The sequence below is a fragment of the Pantherophis guttatus genome, chromosome 1 (assembly GCF_059756535.1).
Source record: "Pantherophis guttatus breed Tessera chromosome 1, ASM5975653v1, whole genome shotgun sequence".
Taxonomy (NCBI): Eukaryota; Metazoa; Chordata; class Lepidosauria; order Squamata; family Colubridae; genus Pantherophis; species Pantherophis guttatus.
Window position 1 is genome coordinate 53,797,138 of NC_142063.1, and position 25,452 is coordinate 53,822,589.

The 25,452-nt window shown below is 37.8% G+C and overlaps 1 long non-coding RNA gene across 1 annotated transcript; it reads left to right on the forward strand.

Annotated features, from left to right (window-relative positions):
- Window positions 1–8,768: 8,768 nt before the first annotated feature.
- On the forward strand, window positions 8,769–21,059 carry LOC117666126 (uncharacterized). Its single transcript, XR_004591634.2, has 3 exons — window positions 8,769–8,874; window positions 17,429–17,539; window positions 20,822–21,059. It is a non-coding gene; the product is annotated as an uncharacterized LOC117666126 (long non-coding RNA).
- The last annotated feature ends 4,393 nt before the right edge of the window (window positions 21,060–25,452 follow it).

Sequence of the window (25,452 nt, forward strand, 5' to 3'; positions counted from 1 at the left end):
TTTTAGCTAAGGGACTTAGTGTTGTCCAAAGACATTTCCATGATTCTGTGGCCAACATGACTATATGCTGAGGATAACATAAAGCTGTTACCTTCTCACTGAAATGGTATTTATTGAGCTACTTGCATTTGCATGCTTTCGAACTGCTAGGTTGGTAAGAGCTGGAACAAGTAATGGGAGCTCCCCCCGTTGCATGAGGCTAGGGTCAGCCTACAAAACCAGCATCTTTAACCTCTGAACCATCATGTCCCTTGGTTTCAATGGTATTGAGTTAAATTAAATTAATTAAATTAATTGCCTTAAAGACATTTTTGTTTCATCAAGCTGGGCTGACCTGACCATATTTTTTAAGTTGTTTTAATTTTAAATTGCTAAATTATGGGTTTTTTAATATGGGGGTGTTTTAACTGTGGGCCAAATTAATTTAATTGATTTTTAATATTGTTTAATTTTTGTATTTTCTGTATTTTATCTGCTGGCTGTTCACCGCCCCGAGTCCTTCGGGAGAAGGGCGGTATACAAAATAAATAAATAAATAAATAAATAAATAAATAAATAAATAAATAAATTAATTAATTAATTAATTAATTAATTAATAATAATAATAATAATAATAATAATAATTTAATTGCATTTTTTAATGTTTACATTTGTATTTTTAATTGTTAAAAGCACCTTGATGTTAACACAGCAAGATGGGATATGCACGTATAAAGAATTAAATAGATTCATAAATAATGTGTAGAATTGCTAATTTAGGTTAAGAATGGATCAGACAAATAAATGGATCTATCCATGTCTACTGATCCAAACAGTTGACATGGAACAGTAATGTTCATAGGCAATAGACTTGATTTCAGCTGTTGAGGAGCAATTTGATTGGTTGGCTGGCTGATTGGTTATATTACATACTACTACTCCAATCATATTTAGAGTAGAATAACAGAGTTGGAAGGGACCTTGGAGGTCTTCTAGTCCAACCCCTTGCCCAGGCAGGAAACCCTACACCACTTCAGACAAATGATTATTATTATTTTTTTATTTGATTTATATGCTGCCCTTCTCCGGAGACTCAGGGCGGCTTACAATGCGCTAAGCAATAGCCTTCAACCTTTTGTATATTTATACAAAATCAGCTTATTGCCCCCACAACTGGGTCCTCAATTTACCTACCTTAGAAAGGATGGAAGGCTGAGTCAACCTTGAGCCTGGCGAGATTCAAACCTGCAGTAATTGCAGGCAGCTGGTCTTAATAACAGGGTGCTTTAGATCACTGTACTACCAAGGTTCTTTATCCAACATCTTCTTAAAAATTTCCAATGTTGGGGCATTTGACTATTAATAACTTACATCCCCTATTCCTTAAAGCAAGCTTAAAAATAAACATAAAAAGTAAACTTATAAATAGTTCATAATTCCATGCCAAAGACAATAAACTCAATTTAAACAAAACCTACCATTGCAGGAAGGAAAATTTCATACATAACTGTCCCCCGGGCATCAAAAGCTTTACAAGGCTTTAGAAAGATTTTCATTCCTTTTCTACAGTCTAGTAAGTATGGGGCCATACAAATCTCAGAAGGAACTCTGTTCCAAACAAGGGACAGCAGTTGAAAATGTCTACCTTCAAGGTTCCCAAAAGAGACATTGCAATTTGAAGCAAATTGGCAAGGTGTATAGCTCTCATAGTAGAGGCATTATATGGGCAAATTGAAACATGTCTATAACTACCTGAGCCACTCTGTTCAAATCCATTTGTAGTTTCACAGTGAACTTCAGAGGTTAACCATATAGACTATTGCAATGCACTAGGTGGCAGTACCTCCAACTCTAGAAAAAAAAAGTTATAAGGGATCCATAGGATGGAGTTATGCAAAGACCTATTTTACTGCTCTTTGAACCATAGCTATGAGTCACAAAGACTTCAGTAATGTACTGGCTTAGAACCGGTGAGCATAACTTTGTCCAAAACTAGAGATGGAATCTCCCTACAGTTGGATGGTTTATTAACCAAAATCCCACCCAATCTTGTTGGGATTAAGCCTAATTCAAAACAGCTTCCAAAAACTGGGAGAGGATCTTGATTGCATTGCCTGCTTGGCCAGGAGTCAAGATACAAATTTTTTTTTAATAAAAAATCATAAACTGGTATTTCCTGATTTAAAATTCAGAACACAATTTTAAAAAATTACAGTAGCTACTGGATACAAGTGAAGCATTAGGAACAAGCAAGTAGATAATGACACTTTCCGATTGCGTGTACTGCCTATGATGAGGTTTGTTTGAATAATATATTCTTCTGCCTTACTTTTCTGTAGAGTCAAACATGCCTGCAGGAACAAAAATGAACAGGAGCAAAATAAAAAGTTTGATTAAAATAAGTAGTTATGAGAAAGTTATAAGGATAAAAGCAGGAGTATTTTTGAGGGCATTTTAGTTGGCCAAAAGTTGCCTTACCCAGCTGTTCTATTAGAATGCAACACAGTACAGTAGAGAATGATGCACTTTAAAGAAATCTTTTGTTATGAAAATGATTTCAGCAGATGAAAAGAAATTTGAAATACGCAATATATTTTGGCTGATAAACACATTCATGCCTGCCTGCTTCTCTCTATGAAAAAAAACGGGATGGTCATTGCAAGAAAGTAGAATTGTAGCTTGGACATTTTCCACATGATGGCAGCAAAAATCCTTGAAAAAGTAAATATTACTATCCAAAACCACAGGTGGGGTTGTGTGGGAATAGAGCCAAGATGATCAGGCACCAAATGTTTTTGGCTGGAATTTTGAATGTCTCAGATTTCTCCTAGTAAACCTCAGAACTCAGAGGTTGCATTCCAAGCACTTATAAAACATCCAAACTAATCCAGGCTGGAGAAGAATTTAATATTTTTTCAATGCACAGAATTATAGTGCTACACTATAATGTAGTGATTGTGTGACTGTATATGTATTTGTGAATAGGGAGCAAGAATATATTCAGCCTTAAAAACTAAAAAGCAACACACAGCCTCCAGGGGAAAAAATATCACTGTCCACAAATGAGACACAACAGCTTATCACTTAATGCCAGTTTACTAGCAGGACTTGCATAAGGTTTCTGTTTGTTTCCACTGGGCATTTGATCCATTCTGTTTGGTTTCTTTGACAAGGCCAAACAGATTAGTTTTGGAAAGAGAGACTTGAGTTAGCCTGCAGCACTTCAAATAGCCTTTTGCATGAAAGCATTTAAAGAGAAGTGTATTTAAGGAATTTAGAGGCAGCTGTATGACTAAAATTAAAATGTATCATGCTTCTTCTATTGTTTGGTTTGCTTCCTTTGGCAGATTCAAAGCCAGTCTTGAAAGGAGCAAAGTAATGAATTGGTAGAAATCCCAGCTTTGATTTTTAGAATCTTGATAGGCTAACTGGATGTTGGGACAGGAATTGGAACAAGTACAGATTACAGTTTTCTGGTTACATCAAATTGCATCCATTATCCATTCTACTAAATCCTTATCTCTATTAAAGGACTGCATTGTATCTATGTAGTCCTCACCACAGACCCTTCATCTCAGCTGAATGTAATTCATGCAATGAGTTGCATTGGTCAGTATAGAGAGGACCATCAAACATAGGATAGTGGATAGAATAGCGATAGGAAAACAAAATTGAAAAGGATTGCTAATACTGTTTGTATCATTGAAGGACTGTGCTTTCTCAATTACCCGCCATCTGGAACACCATTCTTGGTCCAGAAGACACTTTTGCCTGGCTGTGTTTAAGAAGTACTATATATTTGATTGTTTTTTTTCATGTCTTTCTTCCAGGGTTGAGGAGGGTGGGTTAAAGTTTATATGGCTGTTTTGTTGAATGCTGTTGTTGTAGAGTTGGGCAGCCGTATAAATTTCTAAATAAAATAAAATAAAATACAGATTTGGTTTTTGCTGAACCAGAGAACTAGATCTAATAAGACTAAATTATAGAAGAGTAGAAATGAGCTAAATATTAAAAAAGAATTTATTTAGAAGCATAATAGACTCTCTTCTAAGGGTCTTAAAGCAGATATTGGACACTCTGCCTTTTAAAAATACTTTAATTCTGTAATTGTTAAACTGAACATAGATTTACCTATATTACTTACTAGGAACATCCCAACATTCTGAAACTACTGTATGAAACTACTGTATGAAGATTAAAAGGTGAACCATTAATCTAGTTCTTAGAGGATAACTTTCTCCAACTTTTTCTGTGTATGTTACATTTCATCCCCCCAAATTCCTAAATACTACAAAGTCCCCAAGCTAGGAGTTATGCTAGCTAAGGAATTTGAGAGTTGAAATTCAATAGGAATAGAGAGCATCAAGCTGGGAGAAGATTCTTTCTACTCTTACTCCCTTAACTAGGATGAAGCCTGATCCTATAATATTTATTGAGGTTTCACTGAATTTGATGAGTTTCATGATACAGTGTGTGTGTGTGTGTGTGTGTGTGTGTGTGTGTGTGTGTGTGTCTAGATCAGAAAGCAGGAGCAGGTAAGAATACTATAGGGCAGGGGTGCCAAACTCGTGGCCCACGGGCTGGATGCATCATGCGCTGGCCACGCTCACACCTAGTTTAGCGAAGGGGGGGGTCGCAATACATCACGTGATGTCATAATGATGTGAGTTTAACACCCCTGCTCTAGGGTTATGGAGAGACATGTAACAGGACAACAACTACCACATTCCAACAGTACATCATACATACCTTACAAAATCCTAAGCGTTCTAAAGAGAAGGAAGCAGTAAAACAGAAGCTTCTTTTGCAGAAGGAAGCTTTGGAAAAAACAAAGGAGAGATTTAGTCTGGGATTAGCTGACACTAATCACAGATTGGACAGTGTAAATGCCTATCAATGTAATGTGACGCTGAGAATTATTAGCATTTTTTTTGTTCAGTAACAAGATCTTCCACTCACTGGGATGTTGATCTTTCCGTCATTGGGCCATAACATCACCTTACTGTAGTGATTCAAATGCTTTATTTTAGTATAGTATCCATTCCACAGGCAGACAGTAATCAACATGCCTAAACCTGAAATCTGGGTTTGTTGAAGAAATATATTAAGAACAAGCCTTGTGTCTCACAGTGACTCTCAGTGATGAAATTGGGCATGTCTCATTTTAAATAGAGCAGCGAAGCAAAATATGCAAATTACTGATTATTTGCATAGCAGACTTGAAGTGCTTTGTTTATTATTAAGAGATTTACCTCAGATGACGTACATCAGATGCTATGAAACAGTGAAAGAAAAGAAAAGAAAGGAAGATTCTTAGATAAAGTTGCTAGAATTAAATCCTACCTCAATACTGCAGTTTTAAGCACTCCCACTATATATCAAGCTTCACTGAACTCAATTGAATTCACTTCAAGTAAACAACATGCATCTAGACAAGCTATTAAATTGCAGTCCGGTACATAGTTTCTGGCTCTGGACCTCATGTTATATGGGCTCAGTTTTATTTCAGTTCAGCCTTCTGATAAAAATCATTGATCTCTTCCCTAGTAGGCTCTTGCTTGGGAGAGAATGTAAAAAGAACAAAAACAAGATGGAGGGAAAGATGGAAAGGATGCTCATCCCTACACAGTTTGTGGTTCTCCATCTCTTCCTGGTTACGCATCTGACAGAACAAAAATTGCCACGTATCCTAGAAGATAAATCTCATAAGTCTTCATTGTTTTCTTATGACTGGATTAAAAGGCTATTTTGGCAGCGGAAACATAGCTGTGTTTGAGTTATGTATTGTCCTGGGATTGGTCTAGTTCACAGATGCAAGTGGAGAGGGACAGCAAGGTCAGCAGAAGGAAAAGGGGACAGAGCTTGCAACAGGAGAGGCAGTGGGGGTAGCAGAAAGGAGAGGCAAAGGAAAAGATGAGGGGATGTTTTGGAGTAGACTTTGCAGCTTTATTCTATTGTTTTTCCAAAGTTATATGAGCACAGATGTTTGAGCAGGGTCATCATCCATGGGAAGGATGCTAAGATGGCAGCCACAATAAGGTAATAAAAAAATAAGTGGGGCTTTGATTATAGGATTGTAGTCACCTTCTTTAATTTTTTTTAAAAAAAATGTATTTAATTATTAGATTTCTGCTCCACTCATCTCACTAATACAGTGCCACTTTTGTAGTCCGGTACATTTTGTAGACACAGGCACTCCTGAGACTGGGCGGCATAATATTATGGAGGTACTATAGTAGTATGGATATAAAACATTGTCTCATATTTGCAAAAATATGCTTTAAGAGTACGAAAGAAGAATGTGTATTTTTCAGGTGATAAAACTATAGCTCACAAGAGGTGAAATTATTTTGGGTTCAGTGAAGCTGAATGCACAATTTATATGACAAAGAGAAAGAAAACAAGCCCCTTGCAATGATGAATCTCAGTGGTTGCAGATTAAAGACAGTGAACTGGCATTTCATCTCCAAAATGTCAGTACTGGGAATAGTGTGGTTTTACTAACAGGTGCATTATACAGTCTGCTCAGGTAGTATATATAATCCTTATTAAGTTTTGAAAGGATTGTTGTCAAGTGGTTACCAATTCATGTGCAAAAAATTATGTTGCCATGTAACTGTTTATAGTAGGTTTTCTGAATTTGTAGTGTGGAACTTTTTGAATATGTTGGGATTACAATTGCTAGAATATTCAGCCAACAAGACTATGATTAAGAATTCTCAACCTTGAAATCCATTGTACTTGTCTTTGTCTGGATTTTCCTTTGCAGAAAGCATATTTCTTCATATTTTATAGTAGATGTTTACAATCCTTTATATTTCATAGTAGATGTCTACAAGCCAGTCTAGTGAAAACACATAATTGTTTAGGGAACAGTGTTAGTTTCACAATCTGAAATCAGTGTGAAGAGACCCAAGTAAGCCATGACCTCAGTGCAACTAAGCATATCTGAACTGAAGATTGAGATATTTAATGCATTGGGATGGAGGATAGGAGTTCACACTAACAGCTTTAGTTCCTCACATTTTTAGCACTCTGTTGAATGAATGCCATAATTAGATGCAACTAGTTCCTGCATAGATACCAGATATATCATGGTCTCCAGAAATCAGGTAGTATGAAGAAAACTTTATGCTATATGTTTTTGTTCTGGAGAATCATAGGAAGCTGCTGATTTACTCCAGTTCAAACTATTTGCATATCTGGCCTGATATTAATTAATTTGTGAGTAGCTCTCTAGGATACTTCTGATCACTTGATCCCTTTCTTTTTAATGGGGCATGTTGAACTTAAAACCTTTCATCTGCAGAGCATGGATTTTCCCTTCAAGTTATAGTTCCTTGTAGAATTTTGTTTTATGTCCCTGTAAGGGCAGAGGGAACGGACTTGAAAGATAGGAGAAAGAGTTGTTACCAAGGCAACGGTCAGATAAAAGCAGTACTGACCTACATGGCATTGGTTTCCTAATCTGGTATACCTGGAAAGATTGACAATCCAAAACTCTTAATTTATTGTCTACACATTTATTGCTGGATCATTTGGGGCACAGAATTTGATTTAACACTAAATGCTGAGAGAGAAGGGGCACTTTCACTCATGCTTCCAATTATAAAGGATTAGTGTTCATAATATGTGTACATGTTTACAGAAATAGACAACGAAGAATTTAAAGGGTGAAACTAAACAATTGTGGCATATGTATTCAATATCCAAACAAAGTCCACAAGAAATCAATGCACAAGCAAATGTTATTGACACAATATATGGCTCATTAATAGGATCAACCAAGATGCAGTTAGCTATTTTTGGACTATAGATTTAGTGGTCTTCTATCACTCCATGTCCTATAGGTAGGATTTTGTTTATTTCAAAAGTGCTAAATTAGCCCAGTTCTGTTTTGGGTTGGTTCTGCTGATTCTATTGGACTTCTGTCCTGAAATTCTATGATTTCATCATCAAATACGATCTGTTTTAAGTTTCTGCAATTTGATGCTTAGATACAACCTGTATTACTTGGTTGTTCTGCTGTGCCTTATGATTGCTGCTGTGAATGTTGCTAAGAGGAGAAATTGTCCAGTTTCTCTGATGTGATATTTCCCATCAAGAAAGGCAGTGATGTGACATCTTTATTTTCTTACTTACTGCTCACTGCTAAAAATTGCATTAATGGCTTGAATATCTTTTTCAGCCCCCATTATGCTCAAAGCTTGAATCTAGCATCCTTATCAAAATATTGTACAGTAGAAAGCAAAATGGCGGCCACCTTCAGTATCGCTATTGCTAATACACACACATACACACACACACACACACAGAGAGAGAGAGAGAGAGAGAGAGAGAGAGAGAGAGAGAGAGAGAGAGAGAGAGAGAGAGAGAGAGAATTAATGAAAAAGAACATTCTCAGAAGGAATTTATCTGAGCAATTTTTACTTGAGAACTTTGGCCAAATCAGTGATACTCATATGTACCATCCAAAGATTATATAACTTTAGTATTATAACCCACTGGATTGTCATTGTAATTATGCAATATGAAGTTGGGCTACATTTTATCTGTACTAATTTCTTTCTCTCTTGAGATATGCTGCTTCTCCATTGGAGGTCCATCTAACATTACTTCAGTTTCAAGCTGTACCTGGCTGAGTGGTTGCATCTGGTTCCATATAAACTGATTCACCTGAGTAGGTGACTCTTGATGTGCATCTCTTTTTCCCTACCTGCCCTCCACTATGAGTAAAATGATACATTTCTTTCTTTGCCTTTTTTTCAGGCATTTTCACAGCACTTTTATTCTGCTGAATGAGATTTGGTGCTTTAACGTTTCCACTTGGGGATGACATTAAAAGCTACTCTACCTCTCTGTCTGCAGAGTGAGAACATTTCATTTGTATGCTATGTAAGTAAAGCGAGGAGGCTGTTTCTATGCGACAGCTCCCTACCCATCTCTCTAGTTTATATATCTTAGGCAGGAACGAGAAACACAAAGATTCCATTACATTAAAAAACAAAAACTGATACAATAAAGAAGCCATGGACATTTTCTCCAAGACGTAAAGTTCAGATTTATAAAACCATTCATATGACATATATTAAAAGGCAAACAGTAAAGAACTCAGCAGGGGAAAAAAATCCTCATTGCACTAATTACCTGTTGAATTTATTATTCCTCAAACAAAAATCCACCAGCAGCTTCTGACCTTTATTTGAAAGGATTTTGGCAAAGCTCAGAATTAAAAAAAACAACCTCTTATTGTTCTCTTGCTTTGTCTTTGAATAAAAGACTTCTTGGCAAGGTCAGAGAAGTATAAATGTATTGTGTGTCCTCATTTAGAAAGAAGGGAAAACATAACCATTGTTTTCCTTGAATTTGCAAACTGCACAACTAAATTACATTTTAGGGTAGACTTTTATCCTAAACTGGAATGCAGATGTGCATATGTTATTATTCTCCTCATATTTTTTTTTGCAAAGATGAAATTTTATTTCCCAGTGAAATATGATCACTGAGATATCAGCTGAAAATGATCTGTAACATTTTAAAGACTAGCACACTTCTCATACAAGCTGTCGTAGATCCCTATGTCTCACAGACGCATATAAAATAATGCATTTGTTAAGTCTTTTATTGTGTTGGAAGTGCCCAATGCAGCCATTACTTTAGGAAGTATAAGATATTGCTTAAAATTATATCTAATTCTGTCCATAATTTTATAATACTTTAAGATAGTTTAGAAATTCCCAATATCAATATATCAAAATAGAATCTGATTAAAATACTGAGGCATAAATCATTGCTCTTATATATTAAATATCACAGACCTATTCACATAACATAGCTACAAAATTTAAGTTGCCATTGTCTTTAAAAGACAGATATAAAATAATCTCTCTCTCTCTCTTTCTCTCTCTTTCTCTCTCTCTCTCTCTCTCTCTCTCTCTCTCTCTCTCTCTCTCTTTCAGTAGTTTATATTGTATAGTGTTTTGGTTTGAAACTCAAACTCAGATCTGTTTTATATGTAATATTTTAGTTATGAGCCTTTATTTATGTTCTGAAAAATAATATTTAACAGCTGATTTTAATTTATAATAAACCATAATACGTAATTATATTCCTGAACTGAGGATAGTCATCAAATAGGTCAATTAAATATCACATATGACAAAAGTAAACTTGCATGTTCATTAAACAATGATAATCCAGAACTACAATTTTAATTAATTGTTAAGATTCTTACACACAGAGAAATGATCGGCTACATAAATGCAGGCAGTATATAGTCATTCTGTCAAAAGAGAAATGACACGATACATTTCTGCAGATATAAAACTTTGGAAATCAGAGCTGGGATTTGATAGAATAAAACAACTGACTACTTACAAAACAGATTTGTAATTGTGCCCTTTCCTAAATGTTCAGTTTGTTAAACTTCAATATTTACTAAAAAGAAATGTACTGAGATAAAATAATATTGATTGCCATGTTCATTCTTTGATTCATGAGTAACAACTGTAAATGCATTTAGCCTCCATGTGTATGTATGTGTGAAATAATTTTATTTTTGACTGGATTGCACTATTTATTGTAATTGATTACATTTGACCAGAAATGAATAGACAAGGGGTACAAGTGGGAATCTTCTGAAACAAAAACAAGATATACCGTACTTTTTGGAGTATAAGATGCACTTCCCCCCCCCTAAAACTGGGTGGAAATGTCTGTGCATCTTATACACCAAATGTTGCCAAAGCCCCACCCACCCACTGGCCCCCACCTTTCGGCCATTTTTGGCCTCTGCGCATCACGTTTTTGGCCTCCGCATGCTCCATTTTAGACCCAGGCTGCGAGAATCACCACAGTACATTGCCGCCGATCACCGCCGATCGCTGCCTCTGTGTGTCGAGTTTTTGGGCTTCGCATGTTGCATTTTTGGGCTCTGCACATCACATTTTCAGCCTCTGCATGCTCCATTTTAGATCCGTTCCAGGCTGCAAGGATTGCCACAGCGCATTGCCGCTGATCGCCACCTCTGCGCGGAAGCCAAAAACAGGGCATGCGGAGGCTGAAAACGTGACGCGTGGAGGCAGCGATCGGCACCGATGTGCTGTGGTGATCCCAGCAGCCTGGAAGGGGTATAAAACAGAGTGTGCGGAGGCCAAAAATGTGACATGCGGAGGCCAAAAACACAATGCGCGGAGGCCAAAAACACAATGCGCGAAGGCAGTGATGGGCTGTGGCAATCCCTGTAGCCTGGAACAGCTGATTAGTGGTATTCCAGGAGGCCAATCCAACCACAAATCAGCTGCTTGTGCTGAATCAGGCTGCAATAACATGCTGAAGCTGACCAGGCTGTTTGCTGTTTGCTGCAGGGATGCTACCAAGATGAATACTGATGGATGGTGGTAGGCAGAGGCATAATTTTTTTTCTTGTTTTCCTTCCCAAAAACTAATGTGCGTCTTATACTCTGAAAAATACAGTATACGTTTTAAAAAATCCAAAAAACTAACAGATGGGTCTCAAATAAAATCTGTGTATCAGAACTAGTGATTCTAAACATAATAAATACAATTCGTTGTTTGCTTCATAAATATTAGACAACTATGAACCACTGCCCAATCTCCCTTTTAGGGGGAGGGCCATGGAAAACCGGATAGCTCTTTAGATAAGAGAAGTGGTTTATCTGGATTCTTTTCAGTCTGGATTCTGACCATGGGGCAGAAACTGCATTAGTCACACTGCTGGATAATCTGAAGTGGGACCTGAATGGGAGGGGAAATATGCTCTTTCTATATCATTGAACCTGATATCTGTCTGGGTTGCCTGCATGGGTTTGGAATCCACAGCACTGTTTTACAGTGGTTCCACTTCTTAGATAATTTCAATTGGCGCAGAGAGGGAGAAGATCTGCTTGTTGGTCACTCAATGTATGGTGTTATAAGATTCTCCTATACATCTCTTGTTGTTTATCATTTATATCACATTACATCACTGGGAATGTCATTTATAGGTTTGTGTTTTGTTAGCACATACCTTGGCTTTTGAAATCTCAGTACAAGTTCGACATAACATTTGATATTCTCTATTCCTCGCTATGTTTCACAGCTGAATACAACTGCAGCACAAATCTAGATTTCAATCATTCTTGCAAGACAGTGGACTCATAATGGGCAAATGACATCTCTAAAGTTCAACGTTCTGCAAAACCCCACTCCCCAGAATAAATCTTTGGTTTTTTGGGGTTTTTTTTCCCCGATTTTAAATATTTTATTGTTAAGAAATTGTTATAATACAATTTTTGTCCATCCGGTTACATGGTATAGGAAAAGGAAATAAATACAAATACAGATGTATGTACATATAGATGAACTTTGCTACTCAGTTACATGGTATATAAATGTATACTTATATCATTCTTAATGTATATATATATATAATGGATTTTTAAAGGTAGATTAATAAATACATAAGTCATATCTTTTGCCTACCTATGTAACCTTTCCTTACCTCGTTTTACTTTCTACCATCTACGGTACATCTTCTCTTTCTATTTCATTTAACTATTTCTTGTACTCACTCTAGTCTCTTTCATTTTTTTTAAATTTCATTTTCCTCTTCTCTAACCACCCGTACCACTTGTCCCACACGCTATAATAATCAGAATCTTCTCTGTCATTGATTTCCAGCGTTAGTTTATTCATCTCGGCACATTCCATTATTTTACCGATTACTTGTTCCTTAGTTGGTATTTTTTTCTCTTTCCATTGTTGAGCAAAAGAGATTCTTGCTGCTGTTGTTATATGCACTGCTAGGTATTTCTTCTTTTTTGCCATTTCCGTCTTGAGAATTCCCAGGAGGAATATTTTAGGATCTAATTCAAAGGTTTCACCTATTATTTCTGAAAGCCAATTGCCAATGTCACCACTCCTGTATATATTGGCACTAGAAGTGCTATTAAAGAAGATTAGAGAGAGTGATCAAATTAAAGGGCTCAAAATCAGGAAGGAAACATATAAAGTCCAAGCGTTCACGGATGATGTCGTTTTAATCATGGAAGAACCAGCGGAAACAGGCATACAAATATTGGAAGTACTTGACAAGTATGGAGAAGTAGCAGGGCTCAAATTAAACAAATCTAAAACCAAAATGCTCACCAAAAATATGACGAAAAACCAGAAAGAAGCTCTGGAGGAATCCATGGGAATACAAATTGTGAAGAAAGTTAAATACCTGGGAGTGTGGATCTCAACAAAATATTTGGCTCTCAAAGAGGACAATTATGTCCCTTTGATAAAAAGCATAAAACAAGACTTAGAGAAGTGGGGGAAGCTCCAGATCTCCTTTTTAGGGAGGATAGCGACAATTAAAATGAGTGTCTTACCCAAATTGTTGTATCTGTTTCAAACGGCGCCAATTAAATTAGATAAAAATTTTTCAGAGAATTCAATGCCACCATTAGGAAATTTATTTGGGGAGGGAAAAAGCCAAGAATAGCAATCAGGAGTTTACAAGATAAAAAAAATAGAGGAGGGCTTCGACTACCTATTTGGGAAACTTATTATAAGGCAGCAATTCTTGTTTGGCTAAAAGATTGGGCGACCCTGGCGAACAAAAGAATTCTAACGTTAGAAGGGCATGATCTTCAGAAAGGCTGGCATGCCTACCTATGGGAAACAGGGAAAAAACAAAAACACACTTTAATAAACACAAATTGAGGGATATATTGAAGTCAACCTGGGAAGAAATAAGACGAAAACACTATACTAAAATTCCCAGTTGGCTTTCAACTATGGAGGCGATAATATACCCAAACGTTCTGGAACATGGTAAAACGGTGAAATATAAAGAAATATTAGATGAGGCAGGGAACCTTAAAACAATAGAACAGTTAAAAGAACAAGGCACTCATATAGAATGGTGGACATACGCACAGATAAAATCAAGATACAAAAAAGATAAAGAACAATATGGTATAGAAATGGGTAGCAAAGATTTTGATAAGATTTGGATGAGTACGGACAATAAATTAGCTAAATTGTACAATTATCTGGTAGATTATGACCTGATGGAGGAGGTGGTCAAAGACCCAATGTTAGCATGGGCCAAAAATATTGGGCAAAATATAAATTTGGAAGAATGGGACCAAATATGGAACAACAATATAAGACTCACTAAGGCAACCACCTACAAGGAGAACCAGTATAAGATGATCTACAGGTGGCACCTAGCACCAGCTAGGATTGCCAAGATTTATCCCAACCTAAATCCAAAGTGTTGGAAGTGCGGACATCAGCAAGGTACCTTTTACCATTGCTGGTGGACCTGCTCTCAAACAAAAAAATATTGGAAGATGATTGGAATAAATCTTTGATATCTGTAGCCAGTCATTATGCAGAAATATCTCTGTTAGTTTATTCAAAGAGGGATTTTTTAAAAGTCAAATGTAAATATAAGAAAAAGACTGTTCAACGGACAGTGAAAATGAAGACATGCCAATTGATGCTTGATGGCAGAAAAAATGGGATGTAAATAAAATAAAAGATTGTTTTATAAAATATGTGAGGAGAGAATGTTTGGGAAAATATCACAGAAAGCAGAAGCAACCAGGCAAGTCATGAGAAATAAAACTATCAATCTAAAATCAGCTTTAATTAGATCAGCTGAGGGTTAAAAAATTATGTGCAAAACTCCCATTTCAAGTGTTTTCCATGAGCAATCCAAAGTGATCAAATAGTTCCCTTCATAGGCAACTCTTCATAGTTGCCGTCCTCATGTCCTGCTTACATCAGGGGTGGGTCTTACCTACCTTTACTACCGGTTTGCAATGGGGCCGCACGCACGCGCTTGCTTCGTTCACTTTCGCGCTCTTCTGCGCATGCATAGAAGCGTTCTGATGATGTCGGGGTCGGTGGGTGGAGCCTCCCACTAGTTTTACTACCAGTTCTATAGAACAGGTCCAAACTGGGGGCAACCCACCACTGGCTTACATGTAACCCTACATCTCAATTTTTGAAAAGGGAATATTGACCTTTGTAGGTTTGAATGAATGTAGTGCATTCCCTGAAAACACTTCTTTTCTTCAGGGAATGCACTTGCTGGAACTGCTTCTTTTCTATACAATAAGGAAAGCAAAATGAGTTTATAAAATAAAATAGATTTAGCTTCCTACGTGCATAGTTCACCATCTTTCTTTCCCCTTCTCTTAAATCAATATACACATAATGACAAGCTGCATGTAATCTGTGCAGCTCCTAAATTACTTGCTAAATTAGTTAGTTTTAGAAACACCCTGGATGTTGGGTTGGATATTTTCACTGAGGATTTCAGATAGGGTCCCTGCCTTTTTCATACTACTTAATTGCTGCTTCTATGATAGACATCAACAAAAGCAAGCACATGGATGAGAAGAATTCCATTATTATTTTTTAATGTTTCTTATATACAAGGCTGTCTCTTCTTAACGCTTCATGGTTGATTATGGGCTATTTGTTAATGTATTTATTCTAAAAAGCTTGATCTCACTCTTCATTTGAATGACCCTAAACACAGCAACCTAAACAATGGTTAATGGAATTTATGATGAGTGGGTAGTAGAACTGTCAATCAAAACAGAGTAATGTACCTTCTCCCCAGTTCATATTCTGGAAGGAGGAAATTGAGAAAAAAAAAACGGATTTGAGAGATGTGGCTGGATGGGTCTGATTCTGACAGAAATCAAAGAAAGCCCTTATCTCTCAGAATTACAGGTTTATGAGTATATATTTAATACAAGAGAGCTCAAGGATTAACAGGCTATAAATACTTTGCAATATTAAGGGAACTTGTTTACAACACATTTTAAATTATTGAATAAAAGCCAGTATGTTTCCTTATTTAAAAGTGCCCAAAATGACTGTGCTGCTCTGTACCCAGTCACATTATTATGTACATCAGGGGTGGGGAGCAGGGGTGAAATGCTACCGGTTCAGACCGATAGCATTGGTGGTAGGTGGTTTGGAGAACTGGTAGCGATGGCAGCGCAAGGCTCCGCCCACCCACCCGGTCGTCATTTTTTTATGCTCTGCGCATCTGCAGAAGGGTTTGTGCATGTGCAGAGGGTCCGTGACACATGCGTGGCACATGCACTTCCGAACCGGTAGGGAAGGTAAGTAGATTTCACCCCTGGTGGGAGCGATGGCCCTTTTATGACTTGTAGACTTCAACTCCCAGAATTCCTGAGCCAGCCATCGTTTCCCCACCTCTGATGTACATAAAGACCCAAAGGAGAAAAAAAATAATTTCCAAACCAGAAAAAGGGTTGATGGCAGCAGCAAAGCCAACAATCTCCAGGGGTCCTGAGAGTATGCTTTAATTTTGAAGGAAAGAAAAGATGATAAGAAAATGGTGCCTTCAGCAGAGAGGGTATGCAACACATAAATCCCCAAACGACAGTGTAACACTCCGAATACAACTCAGCATGTTTTCTGTCATGTAACTGATAGGTGGGACCAGAGGATGTGTTCCTTTTGCTCTCCTGGATCACTAAGCACTCTTTCTATCCAGAAAACGAACATCTTGCAATTGCTCTTCTTTTCAAATGGATGGTTTTATTTATTTGTATTCTTGCTCCACAAAAGATTCCAGGTGGCTTGCACCCATAAGACATTAAAACCATACAATGAAACAACCCCTATAAATAACATAACAACCAGTTTGATCAATCACCATCTGAACGCCACTGCCTCACATAACAGGAGCAGAGTAATTACTGCCTTGTTGAGGGGAATATATTGATCTTGGGGCAGGCAAGCTGTTCCACAGCTGAGAAGCTCTCCATATGAATGCCATCCCATTTATATCCTGTGGCAGACCACAAGAAATGGTCCTGGAAGAAGTGAAGACCCAAATTTAATAGGTGCCTCCAGCATCTTAAACTGGGACATGGAAACCTTCCAATTCCTTGACTAGCACAACAATGATGAGGGGTCCTTGGTGCTCTCTGAGCTTGCTTGTTTTCTTGCAGATCTTTCATTACTCAAACTAGGTAACATCATCAGCACTGATGATGTTACTAGTTTGGGTAATGAAATGGCTGCAAGAAAACAAGCAAGCTGAGAGAGCATCAAGGACCCCTCATTTCAACCCTGAGCTACAAATATTCTCCTTTATTAGTAAAACAATGATGATTGGGTAGTGGAACTCATAGTCCAAAAAAGTCTGGAAGAAATCTGTTCAGAAAAAAATGTCATAATACTGAAAAGCAACAGGTTAGGGCACAATGTATATAAAATTAGTGGAAGTCAGGCTCAGATCTGTGGATTTTATTTCTCTCCCCCTCCCCAATAATAATGTCATAATGTTCATGAGCAATTTCTAATGGATGCTGAATACAACTTGACTTCCTTACTGTAGCTATAAAAATATTTTCTTGATATAAAGGAATTTTATTTTCAGAATTTGTTTTTGCCTTTATAGCCTCTCTTTCAAGTACAAACAGCTCACATTTCCAGAAGAACAGGCTTTGTTACCTTTCATTTAAACCATGGAGAAAGAATGCTGGAAACTACTGCTTTCAATTGTACACAGGTAATCCTTGACTTTCAACCATTCATTTAGTGGTTCTTCAAAGTTACAATGGCACTGAAAAAAGTGACTTACAACCAGTCCTCACACTTATGACCATCAAGTGCCCTAGGTACTTGGCAACTGGCAGGTATTTATGATGGTTACAGCATCCTAGGTTTACATGATCATCATTTCTGATCTTCTCAGTTGGCTTCCAACAGGCAGTGGGAGAAGCTGGATTCACTTAACACCCATATCATTCCAGTGGTGGCTTTCAAATTTTTTTACTAACGGTTCTGTGGGTGTGGCTTGGTGGGCATGGCATGGCTTGACAGGCGTGGCTTGGTGGGCGTGGCAGGGGAAGGATACTGTAAAATCTCCATTCCCACCCCACTCCAGGGGAAGGCTACTGCAAAATCTCCATTTCCTCCTGATTAGCTGGGACTTGGGAGGCAGAGAATAGAAGGGGGCGGGGCCAGTCAGAATTTTTACTACTGGTTCTCCAAATTACTCAAAATTTCCACTACCGGTTCTCCAGAACTGGTCAGAACCTGCTGAAACCCACGTCTGTATCATTCATTTAATACCTATGACAAAAAAGGTCATAAAATCGGGTGCTATACTTAACAATTGCCTTGCTTAGCAATGGAAATTCTGGTCCCAATTCTGGTTGTAAGTCGAGGACCACAGGCTCACATTTCAAAGTAAACGTAATGGTTAGTATTCTTGTGTCCTCATTTTAAGTTTTTTCTTAATTGGCTTTACTAATTAATTGCTATGGGGCACTTATTTGCTTTGTGTTTTTTTTCATACCTGCACATCTAGTAGTGTCAACAGTAATGGACTAAATAAAATGGTGTATATAAGGTAAGTTCCTATGACCCTTAATAAATGCCACTGCCTCTGGTCACCAATTATAGGGGACTACAGCTGGATTATGTCTGAAATATGCAAGGTGCAGTAATTTTTAAAAGACACACGACAGTGGGAGAAAATAAAACATTATTTCTAATTAGTCAAAGTGTTTCAAAATGTCTTTTTGCTTGTTAGTATGATGACTTTCTCTTAACAAATGAAGGTCCTTGCTCTATTCACACAAAATTCAAAGGCAACAGACAGCAGAATGAACAAGATAAGGATATGAATAAGCTTCAAATTTCTCTGAACAGATTACACACAAGAACAGTTTTCCAGCATATTTAGAAAACATGAGCTTATGCATCTTGTTCCTAATTTTATTTATTTTTATTATTCCAATGGTTTCCTTCCTCCTTATATATTGTATCCTTCATCTAGAGTTCTTAATTAGGCTGGTATGTGACATGCCTCCATAGGGTGTTTTCCCTTATTAAGCCTAAGTGGTAACAGTAAAATTAATCTAGAAATATGTTTCAAATTGCATATCAGTACAGTAACAGGCATACACTTCAGCTTGAAAAATTTATTTTTATGGGGCTTGCCTGTACTACTTTCCAAGGATGATATTTTAATATAGCAGGAATTTAATAGTACTGTGTAAAATTATTTCCTTCTATTCTGCTTAGAAATGGGGAAGAGTAAGAGCAAGAGAGATTCCCCATGCTACAATATAAATTCATATTTTATGACATACATTTTAGCCTTAGTCAAGAATTGCATATAACTTTTTTTAGACAGACACGAGGTATATGGTAGGATACAAACTTAGCTGTGCCTAAGTCAACTGCAGCATTTCTTGCTGATAATAAGAACAGTAGCAATCTGTTTGGGCGCATTTCAGACAGTATACTGATTTAATAATTATAAATAATTTAGAATTTAAGAACTAACTTTTCACTCTTCACTAGTTGTGACAGACCTAAAGGTCCAAAGATAAAAGATGGCTTCCAGGTCTGACATCCCATATATATGGTTCAGCTTTATAGCTGGGAGCAGTGGAAGCCTTCCTAGGAAAACAACTTACTTTCTTATACTGGTTGCTCCAGTGCTCAATGTGGAAAATGACAGGCATATTCAGTATAGGTTAGTCTTATCTCATAGTGATTTTTTCTTAGCTGCGTAAACTAGCAGGGACTGGTATGGGCTGCCTTATTTATTTTATTTTATTTTATTTTATTGAATTTGTATACCGCCCTACTCCCGAAGGACTCAGGGCGGTGAACAGCTATAGAATAAAACATATAAATACAAATTTAAAATAGATTAAAATGAATTAAATAATTTGGCTGAACAAATTTAAAACCCCCAATAATTTAAAACCAGATTTAAAATTTCCATTTAAAAGGGGAAAGACTTAGGTCAGGCCGGCTTGATGAAATAGGAAAGTCTTGAGCGCGCGACGGAAGGTATGCAGATCCAGGATCCTCCGTATCTCCGGGGGGAGCTCGTTCCAGATAGTAGGTGCCCCCACAGAGAAGGCTCTCCCCCTGGGGGCCGCCAGTCGACATTGTTTGGCCGACGGCACCCGGAGGAGCCCCTCTCTATGGGAGCGTACTGGTCGATGGGAGGCTATGGTGGTAGCAGGTGGTCCTGTAAATAACCAGGTCCTAAGCCATGGAGCGCTCTAAAGGTGATAACCAAAACCTTGAAGCGCACTCGGAAGACCACCAGGAGCCAGTTCAGCTCGCGCAGGAGAGGTGTTACATGGGAGTGCCACGTCGCTCCCATCACCACCTGCGCGGCGCACTCTGCGCCAGTTGGAGCCTCCGAGTGCTCCTCAAGGGGAGCCCCATGTAGAGAGCGTTACAATAGTCCAGACGGGAGGTGACGAGGGCATGAGTGACCGTGCATGCTTATAGGACATTATGCATGCTTATAGGACATCAAAATGGAAAAGCTAGTCTATAATATATGTACAAATGCTTTAAAATAGCCTTTTTTATTTCTGCATTAGAATCATCTGGCTACTATCATCAAACTATGCATTTTGTTTTAGTTTAATAAAATAATTACATCCAGAGTGTTCTTGCAAAATGATTTTATGCAATAAATATGTACTTCTTATTAGTCATCGGTTCCACACTGTCCACAGGTGGCCCTTACTTTGTATTGGCATTATAAACCCCAACCATTCATTTATCTGTAGGAAAATAAGCTAAGAAAATGGCTTCTGTCTAGGAAAACAATGTGGTTTTTATGAATGTTTCTGGCATTTCTTTTGATTATTTCCTATGCTCCCTATGTTTTTATTTAATTCTGCACATCTTTTACTAAATGAAAGCTATTACCAAGCTTCTATTCTACCCTTTTCTAAATATTTAAAAAGGTTTTAATTTTGGTGGTTAAACATACTTCTTGAAAAAAAAATCTCCTTCTGGCTTCCAGGGAAATAATGGTGGACTGAAGACAGCTCAATGACAATGGAGCCACTGACCATGACAGAATGAGAATCTGGTAAATGGATTAGAACCTTGGAATTTCTCTCTGGAGCAAGGAGAGGACTAGGATTGCCCACAAGGACTCCATTCAGTGGTTCCCTGCAAGGAGATTGTAAAACAGCAGTCTGACAGGTTTTACCTACTGGGAGAGAGGGAAAGCCATGTCTGCCCATGCAATGGTTTGAAGCTATTATGGACATAGGGTTCGCATACTTTCTTAATCATATCTGCAAGTTGTTTGTTAATGGATTTTTGGATATAAGAACCTGTGGAAAGGCAGACTTTATTACATCAGTTGAGTTTCCTTCTATCCTTGATAAAAGAAGTTTCATGCAAATTTAAGGACTTAAAAACAATTTTTTCCAAATGCATTTTTTTTTAAAAAAATTAAAAAATAGCAAAAGTTATAACATAAGTTTTGCATCATGGGCAAATTTGATAAGCATTCCCTGTATTTTTTCATTCAACTCATTGTGAATATATTGAGCAGCGGTCCCCAATCTTTTGACACCAGGCACCAGTTTTGTGGAAGACAATTATTCCATGGACCAGGAGTGGGGGGGGAATGGTTTTAGTTTCAGTTGCCCGCACACTGTATACCTCCAGCTGTGCAGCCTGGTTGCTAATAAATCACGGACCAGTACTGGGCCATGGGCCATGGGGACCCTTTGATTAGAAGATGCAGAGCAGATCCTTGTGGCACCCAACTTCATACCACTTTTCAATATAATGAGGAGCTCTCTCAAAGTATTATTTTGAGTCAGCTGTTTTTAGAATTTACCCCACACATGACAATGCATCTTCCTACATGAATGCAAACACACTTATGAGCTTATCACTGAAAGATTCAGGGATGAGTTTCAGAATTTATCTACATATCCCTGAGTATGTACTTTCTCCCCATCCTTGACTCAGCAGGAAAGAATATTACTCTGAAGAACACTGCTCCCTCCCCACAATTCATTTTACCATACTCCCAGAACAAGATCAACAGAGTTGCTGCCTTCAAATACCACACAGTTTTCAAAGCGCTAATTGACAGACCCCTTTATGATGTGCTCTGGAACATTTTCAGGTATTAATGTCAGGCTGACTGGTAATTATCTGGATCTTTCTGTTTCACTTTTAGAAGATAAGAATGATATCTGCTCTTCTACAGTCATCTGGCACTCCACTATTTCTCCAGGAATTAACTAGATATTACAAAATGCTTTTGGAAAGGTTATCAGCTAGGTTCCTTCAGTATCCTAAAATGCGGTTAATCTTCTTGTGGACTCATTCATTCAACTCATCAAAGTAAATAGGTATTCCTTGACCATATTTCCATCAGTCTCAGGTTTCAGTCTTATTCTTTCATCCTGTTCTTTACAGTTTCCTGGTGGAATACACACATTTCTATTAAAATAAGAGTTGAGTGGTTCCGCATTTTCTTTGTTATCTAGCATTCTTTATTGAGCAGCTTTATACTTATTCTTTTCTTTTTATTCTGAATATATTTAAGTAACTGCTTTTTATTATTCTTAGCATTTTTGATAAATTCAGCTCATTCTAAGTTTTCGTTTTCTTAACACTAACACAATCATTCCGGGTTATCTGTCTGTACTTTTCCTTTGTGACTTGACTCTCTTTCCATTTCCTGCATGTGTCCTTTGCTGTTGTCCTATTCAGGACAACTATTTACTAATCATTATATAAATAAATATATAAATAAATGTCATTGACCCATATATTACTGTGATATTTACAAATATTTCTGTGATTTGTGTATATAAGGAAAAAAAATCACTTTACACCTCAGTAATTCTAGATCTAATTTAATAAAATGAAACGACATAAATCAGATGTCAAATCAAACTACTAAGATCACTCCAGAATATATTAGAAAATCCTGATTTGTGTTTTAACCAGCTGTGTCCTGAAATATCTTCTAAAATAAATACCTTCCACAATAATTTTATAGACTTCCCCAATTTCTGTGCTCCAAATGATCCCATTAGCCATGGCATAGCCATATCCTAATAGATGATGGAATCTATCATCCTCTCAAATTGGCAACAGGGTCTGGGATATTGATGTGCCCACATGCTGTAATTCTGTCTCAGATAGAAAGGGATGACTTAAGTCAATATAAAAATGTTCCCTGAAGATAAAAAATAAAATAAAATCAAAAGCCATCAGTGGCTTTTGAATATCTGTGCTAGTGGATAACCTATCTAACCTTGCTTCTACAATATAAACATTTAAAAGATAGTTATGTGTTAATAATCACTGATGAAGCTTCCTTCCATGAGTTTGGAACAGAGATATTTTTTTGTCCTTGCCATTTAGAAAGTTATGCTAGCCTGCTAAATGGAACCAAATAATGTAGAAAAAAGTTCCCAGGAGAATGTCAAGGTTGGATTGTTCCAAGGAGGAGAGCAGAGAAAGCAGAGTGACATTCAGTGACACTGAATCCAGATGGCCTTGCAAAATCCCTAGATACATTACAGGCAGGGGTGGGTTCTACTTACTTTTACTACCGGTTCTCAATGGGGCCGCACACGTGCTTGCTTCGCTTGCGCATGTGCTCTTCTGCGCATGGGCAGAAGCATTCTGATGACGTCGGGGTGGGTGGGCGCAGTCTCCTGCTGGTTTTCCAACAGTTCTATAGAACCGGTCCGAACCAGGGGCAACCCACCACTGATTACAGGTAGTCCTGATTACAGGTACAACAGTTCATTTAGTGACTGTTTGAAGTTACAATGGCACTAAAAAAAGTGATTTATGACTGTTTTTCCACAGTTACGACCATTGAGCATCTCCATGATCATGTGATCAAAATTCATATGCTTGCAACTGACTGTGTTGAAAGTTGCAGTGTCCCAGGGTCATGTCAACATCTTTTACGACCTTCTGACAGGCAAACTCAATAGGGAAGCCAGATTTACTTAACAAATGTGTTACTAACTTAACTTTTGTAATGATTCACTTAACACCTGTGGCAACAAAGGTCATGAAAGGGGGCAAAATTCACTTAACAACTGTCTCACTTAGCAGCAGAAATTTTGGGCTCAATTGTGGCTGTAAGCCAAGGACTTCTAGGAATGAAGGTCAGACGAAATGGATGAGAGAAAGAAGAGAGAATTATGGGAGTTGAAGTCCAAATGTCTTAAAGTTGCTAAATTTGAGAAACCAGAGAGTGCTGGTTAGAAAGTCAAGATGGATAGGTATGAAAATAATCCCAGCATAGTAGAGGTAGGTTTCCCACTCAAATTTACAAATCACAAATTATTCAGTTGTTCACAAGTTTAAGAATATTTCTACCTTTCCTTTTCAAAACAAATCCAAAATATGTAGGTGATACATCCCAGATTATCTAAGCATCAGATCTAATGACTTCTGGGCTCTTTTTTCATTTCTGCATAATTCTTCTTGTTTCACATATATACTGTATATGTTCTTTTAGAATGAAACAAACTCATTTTAAAGCTACCAGTACATATTTTTCTGCTCTGAATAATAGCTGGAATAGAAAGCAAATGGCCCCTTGGGAAATGCCCCAATCATGTGAGATATTATATACAGACAAGTTTGGTTTTTAACCTTTATTTTTTTTCTCTCCCACTCTTCTGACCTATAAAATAATATTTACTGTATTTTTTGCACTATAAGACGCATTCCCCTCCCCCCAAATGTGGGTGGAAATGTCTGTGTGTCTTACAGAGCAAATCTTGCGGGGGGAAGGGGGATTGGTGCGAACACCGCCTGTCACCGCCGCTGTCGCCTGTCACTGCTGCCGCCATTCACCACTGCTGGGGAACACTGGAGCCTTCGCTGCCGAGCAGCTGATTGGCGGTTGGATCAGCCTCCCAGAATACTGCTGATCAGCTGTTCTAGGCAGCGGGGATTGCCACTGCTGCCGATCGCCACTGTTCGCCACTGCCATTTGCAGCCACCGCCGCCATTCGCTGCTGCCAATTCAGCGGCGGTAGCAATCCCCACCTACAATAGCTGATCAGTGGCATTCGGGGAGGCCAATCCAACTGTCAATCAGCTGCTCGGCAGTGAAGGCTCCAGTGTTCCCTGGTGGTGGCAGCAGGTCAGCTCAGTTGACTGGTGGTGGGCGCAACAGAGCAGAGCCCTGACAAACCATGTGCTGGGGCTGTGATAATGTGCTGAAGCTGACCAGGCTGTTTGCTATTTGCTGCAAGGACACTAGATGAATACCGGATGGATGCTGGGAAGCAGATTTTTTCTTTTTCTTGTTTTCCTCTTCTAAAGCTAATGTGTGTTTTATGTTCCAGTGCATCTTATAGTGTGAAAAATACGGTAAATAAATAGTTCAAAGTCTGCATTTATCTTCTTACCTCTCTTTCCAGGTTAATAGATCATAACAAGTTCACCTTAGCAAATTTCTAAAAGAAACCTTGCACAAACAGTTATATTACTACTATCTAAAATGGGGTGTGTCCCCCCACCCCCACTTTGGAAGAGTTTTTGAATAATCAGGAAATTCCAGGGAGACAGATTATAAAGAGCAGGCTACAATTGTCATGGCAACCAAAGGCAGGGATCCAGAAATCAGGTAACAAAATTACA